This window comes from Alosa pseudoharengus, unplaced genomic scaffold, assembly GCF_046254945.1.
Source record: "Alosa pseudoharengus isolate Yale_2024_CS ecotype anadromous, Long Island Sound unplaced genomic scaffold, YU_APseudo_1.1 YU_APseudo_1.1_scf_9, whole genome shotgun sequence".
Taxonomy (NCBI): Eukaryota; Metazoa; Chordata; class Actinopteri; order Clupeiformes; family Clupeidae; genus Alosa; species Alosa pseudoharengus.
Genome location: NW_027468881.1, coordinates 25,572,846 through 25,582,845, shown reverse-complemented (window position 1 = coordinate 25,582,845; position 10,000 = coordinate 25,572,846). Strand labels below are relative to the sequence as shown.

The 10,000-nt window shown below is 46.8% G+C and overlaps 1 protein-coding gene across 1 annotated transcript in view; it reads left to right on the top strand.

Annotated features, from left to right (window-relative positions):
• plxna2 (plexin A2) overlaps positions 1-10,000 on the top strand; it is a 225,566-nt gene that overhangs the window by 107,072 nt on the left and 108,494 nt on the right. The gene's annotated exons all lie outside the window — the stretch shown is intronic.

Here is a 10,000-nt window from a genome sequence, read left to right as displayed (position 1 = left end):
ATGTGACTATGTCCAGAGAGCCCTCAGAATGTGCTGAAAGTGTTCCTGCTGTACAGTATATCTCAGTGACACATCGATATGAACACCTGACAGTACTGTAGTCTGATGAAAGGGCTCTGGTCGTCTAATCTGGTGTGGGTTGTCTGGACCTCCTCAGCCCAGATCCATGTTATCGGGGAAGCATGTCAAGCATCGACTAGTGATCCCTACCATCGTTTCTGTCCAGTCTTCTCTCCGTCAATATTCCTGCTGGAACGGTTGATGTGGAGGGCTTCCGGAAATGTCCAAATAAAACGTTAACCATTGGCGGTGTAAAAAAAAAAGAGAGCGAGAGAAAGAGAGAGAGATTTAGGGCAGTTGGCTCGGTAACTGTCATATTTAGATGTTTTACCCCGGGCAGTTTTTTGGTGGGGTGGAAAATAAGGCTCCACTCCCCGGCACCCTCGTTGGATGCATTATCCAGATCATGTCAGCTTTAGTCAAAACCAATCGCTGGCTCCAGCTCCCATGACTGCCAGTTTACCTCACATTCTACCAATTTGGCCAAGCGAGAGAGAGAGAGGAAGAGAGTGTGTGTGTGTGTGTGTGTGTGTGTGTGTGTGTGTGTGTGTGTGTGTGTGTGTGTGTGTGTGTGTGTGTGTGAGAGAGAGAGTGTGTGTGTGCTGGGAACTGAGTGAGCACACTCCCTCAGCACATTCACCTCAACACCTCCTCAGTCAGCCGTCACACCAGCAGTAGCAGCAGCAGCAGCGTGGAGGCCACGGGCGCCGCCTGGTGGATGCTCGGTGTCACTGCACCCAGGCGACTGTATCCCTAAAGCGTGGGGATGACTGCATGGCCAGGAGGGCGGGAGGAGGGAGAGAGAGAGAGAGAGAAAGAGAGAGAGAGAGAGAGAGAGAGGGGAAGGCACAAAGGAAAAGATGAGAGGAAAATAAGCTGTGCTGTGTGGTGTTGTGTTTTAATAAAGGCCACTGATTGAAGAAGGAAAAGAGCCCAGCGGGGAGCTGACTTTGACCAGAGGGTCGCTCCAGGAGCGAGGGCTTTGTTACAGGCTCAGACCAGCAGCCCACACACACACACACACACACACACACACATGTACACATACACACGTACACACACACACACACACACACACACACACACACACACGCGCGCACACATACACACACACACACACACACACACACACACACACACACACACACACACACATACACACACACACGCGCACGCGCACGCACACACACACACACACACACACACACACACACACACACACACACATACACACACACACACACACACTGACAGAGAGGTATAGCCCCACTATTTGTGTGTGAGCGTCGGCTGTAATCATCATTACCATAATGGGGCTGAGGCCCCTGGAAAGTGCACTTAAAGTCATTTTCATCACTCGGGGCCTGCGCTGAGTCTGGGACAGGGGGACAAATAATTGCTCTTGGATGAGCGAATACAGCAGTCCCTCTCCACACACACAGCCTACTATTACTTCCTATTGTTAGCAGCATGCTTGCCTCAGTAAGGAGCTGCAGTACATGCATCAGGTTCTTTGTGTGTGTGTGTGTGTGTGTGTGGGGGGGGGGGGGGGTATAGATTTGGTTTAAGTATATTGAAATAGATAGATGTTCTTTTGTTGTTTGTTTGTTTAATTGTGAAGGTTCTCCTGATTGTGTGGACCTCTGTGCTTTGCTATTACTGTCTTCCTGAATGCACACCAGTGATGTGCCAGTGAGGGTTCTCTTGATAGTATCCTCCTTCTTCTCTTGCTGAGATCTAGATGGGTTGTGCCCAGTGATCGTTCCTCCTGCCCGTAGCCATGGTCCTGTGGTTTCTGTTCTGTTGTTACCTTGTGTGTGCTGCTGTGCTGTGCTGTATGGTGTGTACGTGTGTGTGTTGTGTGTCTTTTTGTGTGTGTGTGTGTGTTTGTGTGTTAGTGTGTGTGTGTGTGTGTGTATGTATGTATGTATGTATGTATGTGTGTGTGTGTGTGTGTATGTGTGTGCGTGTGAGTGTGAGTGTGAGTGTGAGTGTGAGTGTGAGTGTGAGTGTGGTGTGGTGTGTTGTATTGGCATTGTGTTGTGGCTGAAGCAGATGTTAATAGGCAGCTGGTGGCCCCCTGTTTGCCCACAGACAGTAGATCTGCGGTCAGCAGGTCAAGTCCAAGTGCTCGCTTAAATAATCCCCCATCTGCTCCACCAAGACTCTCACACACTCTTCTTATACACTGTTACACACACATGTCCAGACACATGCACACACATACTGTACCCACATAAACAACCACACACACACACACACACACACATAGAGAGATTTAATTATACACACACAGACACACGCACAGACATGCATCTGCAAACATCATTAATGTTTACACACAGACTTGCTTGTGTACTCACACACAAACACAAACTGTGCATATGCAATCATACATACTAACACACAGACACACACGCATATGAGTGTGCGCACACACACACACACACACACACACACACACACACACACACACACACACACACACACACACACACACACATTCCAGCACATCTACCCAGTGCCACTTGTCACAGAGTTCTGCACTTCTTAAGTCCTGATCAGGAAACAGCAGCAGTCAGAAGAGGGCTTTTGTGTGTGAGCTGCAGTCAGTGTGACTGTCTCCTTTGATTAACCATTCTCAGTCTTCTCCCTCTTTCAGGTCATGTGTGTTTGTGTGTGCGCCTGTCTGTGTGTGGGTGTGTGGGTGTGGGTGTGCATGCACAGATGTGTTTTTGATTGTATGTGTGTAAATATTTGTGTGTGTGTGTGTGTGTGTGTGTGTGTGTGTGTGTGTGTGTTTGTGTGCAGCAGCAGTGTGTGTGCATGTTCATACTTCATGCACTCATATTTTGTGTGCGACAGACATTAAACCATCTGCGGCATGTGTGTGTGTGTGTGTGTGTGTGTGTATATATTCACTCTCCATACCTTGGTGTCCAGTTTTCCTCCCCCTGTGTCCCCCCCTGTCCTGCTCACCCACTGCTCTCTCTGCTCAAGCTCTGCTGTAATGTATTCAGATCCACATTAAACATGTATAGCTGGGAAATAAGGTTAATGCAACACATGTGCAATATATAGTATACTATGCAATGCATAGTATAGTAGATAATGCATAATATATATATGCACATATATATGTATATATGTATATAACATACAGTTCATGTACACACACACACACACACACACACACACACACACACACACACACATGTTCCTGCAGCTGTGGCCTCTGTGGATAGGATGTGTTTACTGGCATCAGTGTTGACTTAATGAAATTAGCCTCCTCTCTCCCTCTCTTGTGTTTGCTCATCATTCCCTTTCTCCCTGCGTGGCCTCCTCTCTCTCTCCATTTCTCTATCCCTCTCTCTGTCTCTCCATCCCTCTGCTACTCTCTCCATCTCTCTCTTTCTCTTTTTCTCTTCTCATTGCTCTCTCTCTCTTGTGTTTGCTCATCATTTCCTTCTTCTCCTGCGTGGCCTCTCTCTCTCTCTCTCTCTCTCTCTCTCTCTGAATCCATCCTCTAGACAATCTAGCTACTTGGCTCGGCGCATGCAATCACCCACGCCTTTGATCGCTCGCTCCCTGTTGCAGCTGTCATTGAGGACTTGCCATTTTTTATTCCTCTCTCTCTCTCTCTCTCTCTCTCTCTCTCTCTCTCCCTCTCCCTCTATCTCTCTTTCTCTCCATCTCTTTCTTTCCCTCGTTCCCTATTTTCCCTCCGTCCCTCAGCCCGTTCCAAAGCGACTCCCCCCCCCCCCCCCCGCCCCTCACACACACACCCTCGCACCCCCCATCCATTTGCTGGCTGCGTTGGCAGCGCGGCGCAGCACAATAGCAGTGGCGTGTGGAGGGATGCTGGCTAATTAGGAGCATGGCAGCGCCCGTGTTAGCCGCCACCGCCGGCATGGCGAGCAGTGGGCTAGCGCGCGAACGACTGATGAATGGCGGCATACATCAGCGATATTCTTTTATTCTGCTGCCCATCAAAACTGAAAGAGACATACTGTATGTATGTTCACACACACAAACACACACACACACACACACACACACACACACACACACACACTGCCGCCCATCAAGAATGCCGTGGTTCTCTCAAGCCTTTTAATTACCAGCAGCTGCCGAACATACAAAGAAGAAGATGGAGAGACAGAGAGGGAGAGGGAGAGGAATGGAGGAATGAAAAGAGAGATATTGCTATTGCAGTGTCATTACATATTGTATACAGTCCTGCCAATAAATAAAGCTCATTGAATTGATAGAGAGAGAGAAAGAGAAAGAGAGGGATACAGTAAGGGACTGAGAGGAACGAGGTGGAGCGATAGAAGCGGAGAGGGGTGATAGAATAAACAGAGAACAGAAAGAAAGAGTGAGATAGAGGGGTGGAGAGAGAGAGAGCTTGCGAGCGCATGAGTGATGTGTGTGTGTGTGTGTGTGTGTGTGTGTGAGTGAGTGTGTTTGATGTAACCCACTCAGGCCTTCTGAGAGGCGAGCGCTGTTTTGATTGTGCCGCCAAAGGAGCGTCTTGAGGACACTCAAGGCAGTGTCTGCACTGGAAGAGCGAGATTGGCGCGGCCTGACCGGCGTGACCGCCGTCTAATCCCACCGCCTGGTCCACTCATAAACGCGCACACACACACACACACACACACACACACACACACACACACACACACACACACTCCCAGAAATCCCCTCCAAAAAGAGGCTCATCTGGTCTCATCCGTTTGTAATGCTTCCAATGGGTAAGAGAAAAATGGAGTGTGTGTGTGTGAGAGAAAGAGAGTGTGTGTGTGAGCGAGAGGGAGAGAGAGAGAGAGAGAGGGAGAGGGAAAGAGAGGAAGTCAGACAGTGTGTGTTCGCCAACAGATTTGTAGGGATTAATTGTATCTCTGCTACAGGAGAACATTAAGCCTGAAGAAGATCTGATGCTGTGTGTGTGTGTGTGTGCGCGCGTGATACAGGGTTCCCGCGGATCCTTAAAAAGTCTTAAAAAGTCTTAAATACAACTTTCGGTTTTTAAGGCCTAAAAAAGTCTTAAATTGTCTGGGATGTCTTGAATTTTCGAAAGGGAGGTATTAAATTTGCGTATGGGACCGCCAGCGAGTGAGCGAGTGCAAGAGAGCGAGTGAAACGTTTCCATCGGTTTCGTGTATTTAAAACGCAATTGTACATGTGACTATAAGGCTACGGGAGGAAGTGTAGTGGTTGCAGAGTGAAGATGTTTTTCACGGGTGTGGTTAAAGGTGTGAAAACGGTAATGATACAGTATGTACAAATATGCCTGACGTTTTCGTGGTGTAGTCGAGGCCTGAGACATATGCAGGTAGCCTACGTGAGCGGTAGAATGAGCGGGAGAAAGAGTTGGTAAGCCAGTTAGCGATAGGGTGGCCATACATTCGAATTTAGGCCGGACATATGGATTTTAAAAGTCCTGTCCGGCGTCCGGCGCAGCCTCAAGCCGGACGCTCATTTGTCATCCTTTTTGGAGTTGCGCTGGGCATCTAGAATCTTTGCTCGGACGCAGCATCGTTTCACAAACTATGGACGTGAAGACTGCTGGTCAAATTATGCTCAGTGCTTCTGTCACTCGTCTATTTGCTGCGCAATTTATGAAGGAACCACGGACTGACAGAGAAAAAAAAACGTTTTCGCAATTAGGAGGAAATACTGTAGCCTACATGTTTTAAGTTGATCTGTTTGCATCTTTCCAGTGTGTGTTGCTGGCCTAGCCTAGGGAAGAAAATATCTGTCTAAGTTATAATACCTGTAATATCTGTCAGCAGCTTGATGGCAGCGTTTCCCAGTAGGCCTACTCCGCAAAAGTTGTGAAATATAACCGCATATTTTTTGAATGTCGGCGATTGGCTACATAAAAAAAAAAAAAAACGTGCGTTCATAATACGTGCGTGCTTGAGATGAAACCAGCAGTTTTCAGCAGGATCATGCAGGAGGATCTGTCTCTTAATTAATTTTAAACAAGTATATGGTTTTACAATGTTTCAGTCAAGCTTTGGTTGGTTTAGATACAACTGGTATGCAAAATGTAAAGCAGTGGATTAACTTTAATTTGATGTACTGCATATGGGACAATAGATGCACATAGTAAATTATATAAAGTAGGCCTATTAAAATATTTAAATAGCTTAGTCTAACTATTGAAATATTAGCTTAGCTTATAATAATAATAGCTTAGTCTAAATATTGAAGGGAATCCAGTCCAGTGCACATGTCTTTGGCAACTAGCCTAGGCTACTACAGACACAGGTGAAGAACAGTCAGCCTCAGCCAGTAAGCACAACCAAATATATACAGCCAGCTTCAAAAGCAAGCAGCCCAGACCCTAAATTGGGCATACATAGCTGTGAAAATAATTCACACACAAATATTTTTCTTTCGCCAAAATATATTTGGTAACTTCTGTATAGACATTCAAAATGGGGTGGGGGTTAAAATAAGTAGAAAAAAAAAACTATTGCATAAAACAGTTTTAAGTTGTCATATGTATCTTTTTGCCGTGGTATAGTCTTAATTTTCCATTTAGATGTCTTGAAAAGGTCTTAAAAGTCTTTAAATTTGTACTTGGAAAATATGCAGATACCCTGGTGATAGCGGGTCAATGTGTTTTGCAGTGCCTGGACATGGTTAGCAGGGTAAGCGTATGTCTGGGGTCGTTAGCACAGTTAGTATGGAACTTGTGGCATTAGAAGAGGGTGAGGGTATAAGGATTAGCATTGATGTTTGGGGCTGTTATCCATAGTTAGCATAGTACCGGGAGCATTAGAAGTGGGGTGAGGGTATAAGGATTAACATTGATGTTTGGGGCTGTTATCCATAGTTAGCATGGTACCGGGATCATTAGAAGTGGGGTGAGGGTATAAGGATTACCATTGATGTTTCATTGTGGAAGCATGGTTAGCTGCATTAGCTAACTAACATCACTAACATAGTTAGCATTGGACTGGGAGAGGGTATAAGGGTTAGCGTAGATGTTTGGAGCTGTTTCTATACTTAGCATGGGATTGAGGAAGCATGGTTAGCAGCGTTAGCATGTTAACATAGTTAGCATGGGACCTGGGGGGGGGGGGCTGGTCTCAGTGTGCTTCAGCCTTTCAACCTCACTAGCCAGTGCCATCCCTCTTATCTTCCAGCTCTCCTTATCTTCTCCTTTCCATTTTTACTCCCTCTCCTGTCACATGTCCTCTGCTATTCTCTTCACTCTCTCTCTCTGCTTCCCTCTGTTTTTATTTTTCTTCCTCACTCTGACTCTCTCTCTCTCTCTCTCTTTCATTCTCCCTGTGTATTGTCTTTTCTTATCTCTCCCCATCTCTTTGACTGGACTGATCTGGCCTTCTTAAGAAGTCCACAGGGCATTCCACTCAAGGTGGGAGGTAATGTTAGCGAGCTGCCCCTGACCGTGCCATGACCACTACAGAGAAGCTCTCGCGGCTCTCATAGCTCTATCTCTCTCCACCCCCTCTATTTTTAACTTTGTTGTTTGTTTACTTCCAGTGTTGATCCTTGAGTATCAAGTTGGCCTTAACTTCTAGCTGACCTTTCCCTCTCTTTTTCACATCGCTCGTTCTCTCTCTCCGCCCCGGGTTTCTCTCTCTGTCCATCCCTCTCTGTCACACAATCTTTGCTTTCCTGACTTCCTCTGCCAGTCTATTGTCCGGTCTCTCTCTCTCTCTCTCTCTCTCTCTCTCTCTCTCTCTCTCTCTCTCTCTCTCTATCTCTCTCTCTCATTCTTTTTTTCTCTCTCCCTCTCTCTCTCTCTCTCTTTCTATCTAAAGTTAAATGGTGACAGGTTATCACAGTGGTAAGCTGCACCGATGACTGGCAACTACAATCCACAAATCAATGTTGTGAGCCAGACTTGGACATCTGGGAGGCTCTGGCCTGTCAAAGACACAACTTCCATCCCCTCAAAAGTCTTCCCATCGAGAGCCAGACATCTGCCAGCCCTCCACAGCCTCACTCAGGCAGCAGCACACACAGCCAAGCACAGCCAGGCGGTTAGTCTCCTGAACCGCAACCTCATCCAGCCTAATCAATGAGCAGCACCCAGGCTTAAAGCCCTTTTATTTCCCAACTCTCTCAAGAGTTTATTTTAGGCCAGATAATCTGTGATATGATCCTATCAGATTTGATCTCACTCTCTCTCTCTCTCTCTATCTCTCTCTCTATATCTATCTCTATCTCTATCTCTCTCTCTCTCTCTCAGATAGGCTGTCTGTTCTGCTGTAAAAGTAAATGTATTTAAGCATTTTGCCCTCCAGATGACTGTTAGGGCTAAATATAGACGACCGATTTGCCAGTCTCACCAGAGTAATGGAATGGCTAATGGGTAGTATGACGATGCAGATACTATAGACATGGGAGAGGGATCGATGGTGAGCGATGAAAATGACATCGGAGGGGATGGCTTTACTGCGACCTTCCTGATTGGCATCCATAGCAATGTGATAACACTAGTAGCAATAATCATAACAGGCATACTACACACATGCTGCACACACACACACACACACACACACACACACACACACACACACACACACACACACTCACACACACACATAAATGGAGCTCATTACTTGACCCAATTAGTTTACCTTCCTGTGTCGCTATTGACTGTAGCTAACAGCACAGCGTTGAATCTGCAGAGACGAGAACTGCTCCTATCAATCTCCCAAATGAACTTCTAATTGGATATGGATCTGTTGCCCTCACCAGCAAGCTTCTGAGCAGAAGAAGAGCCCTCAGACGCTGCACATATTTAGGAGAAAGTGCACTTATTCCTGTGTGTGTGTGTGTTTAGTTTGTTTTTCCTGTGTTTGGTGTGTGCAGTGCAGGGGTGGGAAGGTTTGCGTGTGTGTGTGTGTGTGCGTGTGCGTGTGCGTGTGCGTGTGCGTGTGCGTGTGTGTGTGTGTGTGTGTCTGTGTCTGTGTGTGTGTGTGTTTGTGCGTGTGCGTGTGCAAGTGCGTGTGTGTGTGTATTTCTCCCTGTACCTGTTTTAGTGAGGAACTGCAAATGACGCGTGTAGCAGGACCTTGTGCGTCACACACACTTATTGTGCTTCTAATAAGCCAATTACTCCTGCAGCCATTTGCCTTCCCATTAGACAGTCTTTTTGTGTTGCAGACACACACACACGCACACACACACACACACACACACAGACACACACACACATACAAACACACACACACACACACACACACACACACACACACACACACACACACATTAGTGATGTGTTTTCTCTGTGCCTCCATCATCCCTTGTCATCCTCCATGCCCTGTAATCATGGCCACAGGCTGAACAGAGCACCTGTCTCACTTCAGTTGTTTCTGATGCAGTCACTCCTTCTTGCTTACACACACATACTCCCCCCCACCCCCCCCCCACACACACACATACACACACTTCCTCCTGCTTTCTGATGCAGCCACTACTTCTTGCTTACTGACCTGATCTTTTCTTGGTCTCTAGTCTTGTTTGACTTTTGCTTACACATGTACACTACCCCCAACCCCCCCCCCCCACACACACACACACACACACACACATACACACACACACACAGACACACACTCCATCCTGATACTACCCCAGTTTAAGTTCCCAATGAAAATCACCCAATGAATCACACTCTTTCTCTCACACACACACACACACACACACACACACACACACACACACACACACACACACTGTCTTTTGCTTTCCCCGTTTGAGTTGATAATCCCACGTACCTTAAAACACCCTGTTTGCACAAATATCTGAGTGCTAAGAGGTGATTGATGATCCATCCAGGATTATGGCGCCAGTCCAGTCTCTGCCATATGCACTGTGCCACAGAACATTACACACACACACACACACACACACACACACACACACACACACACACACACACACACACACA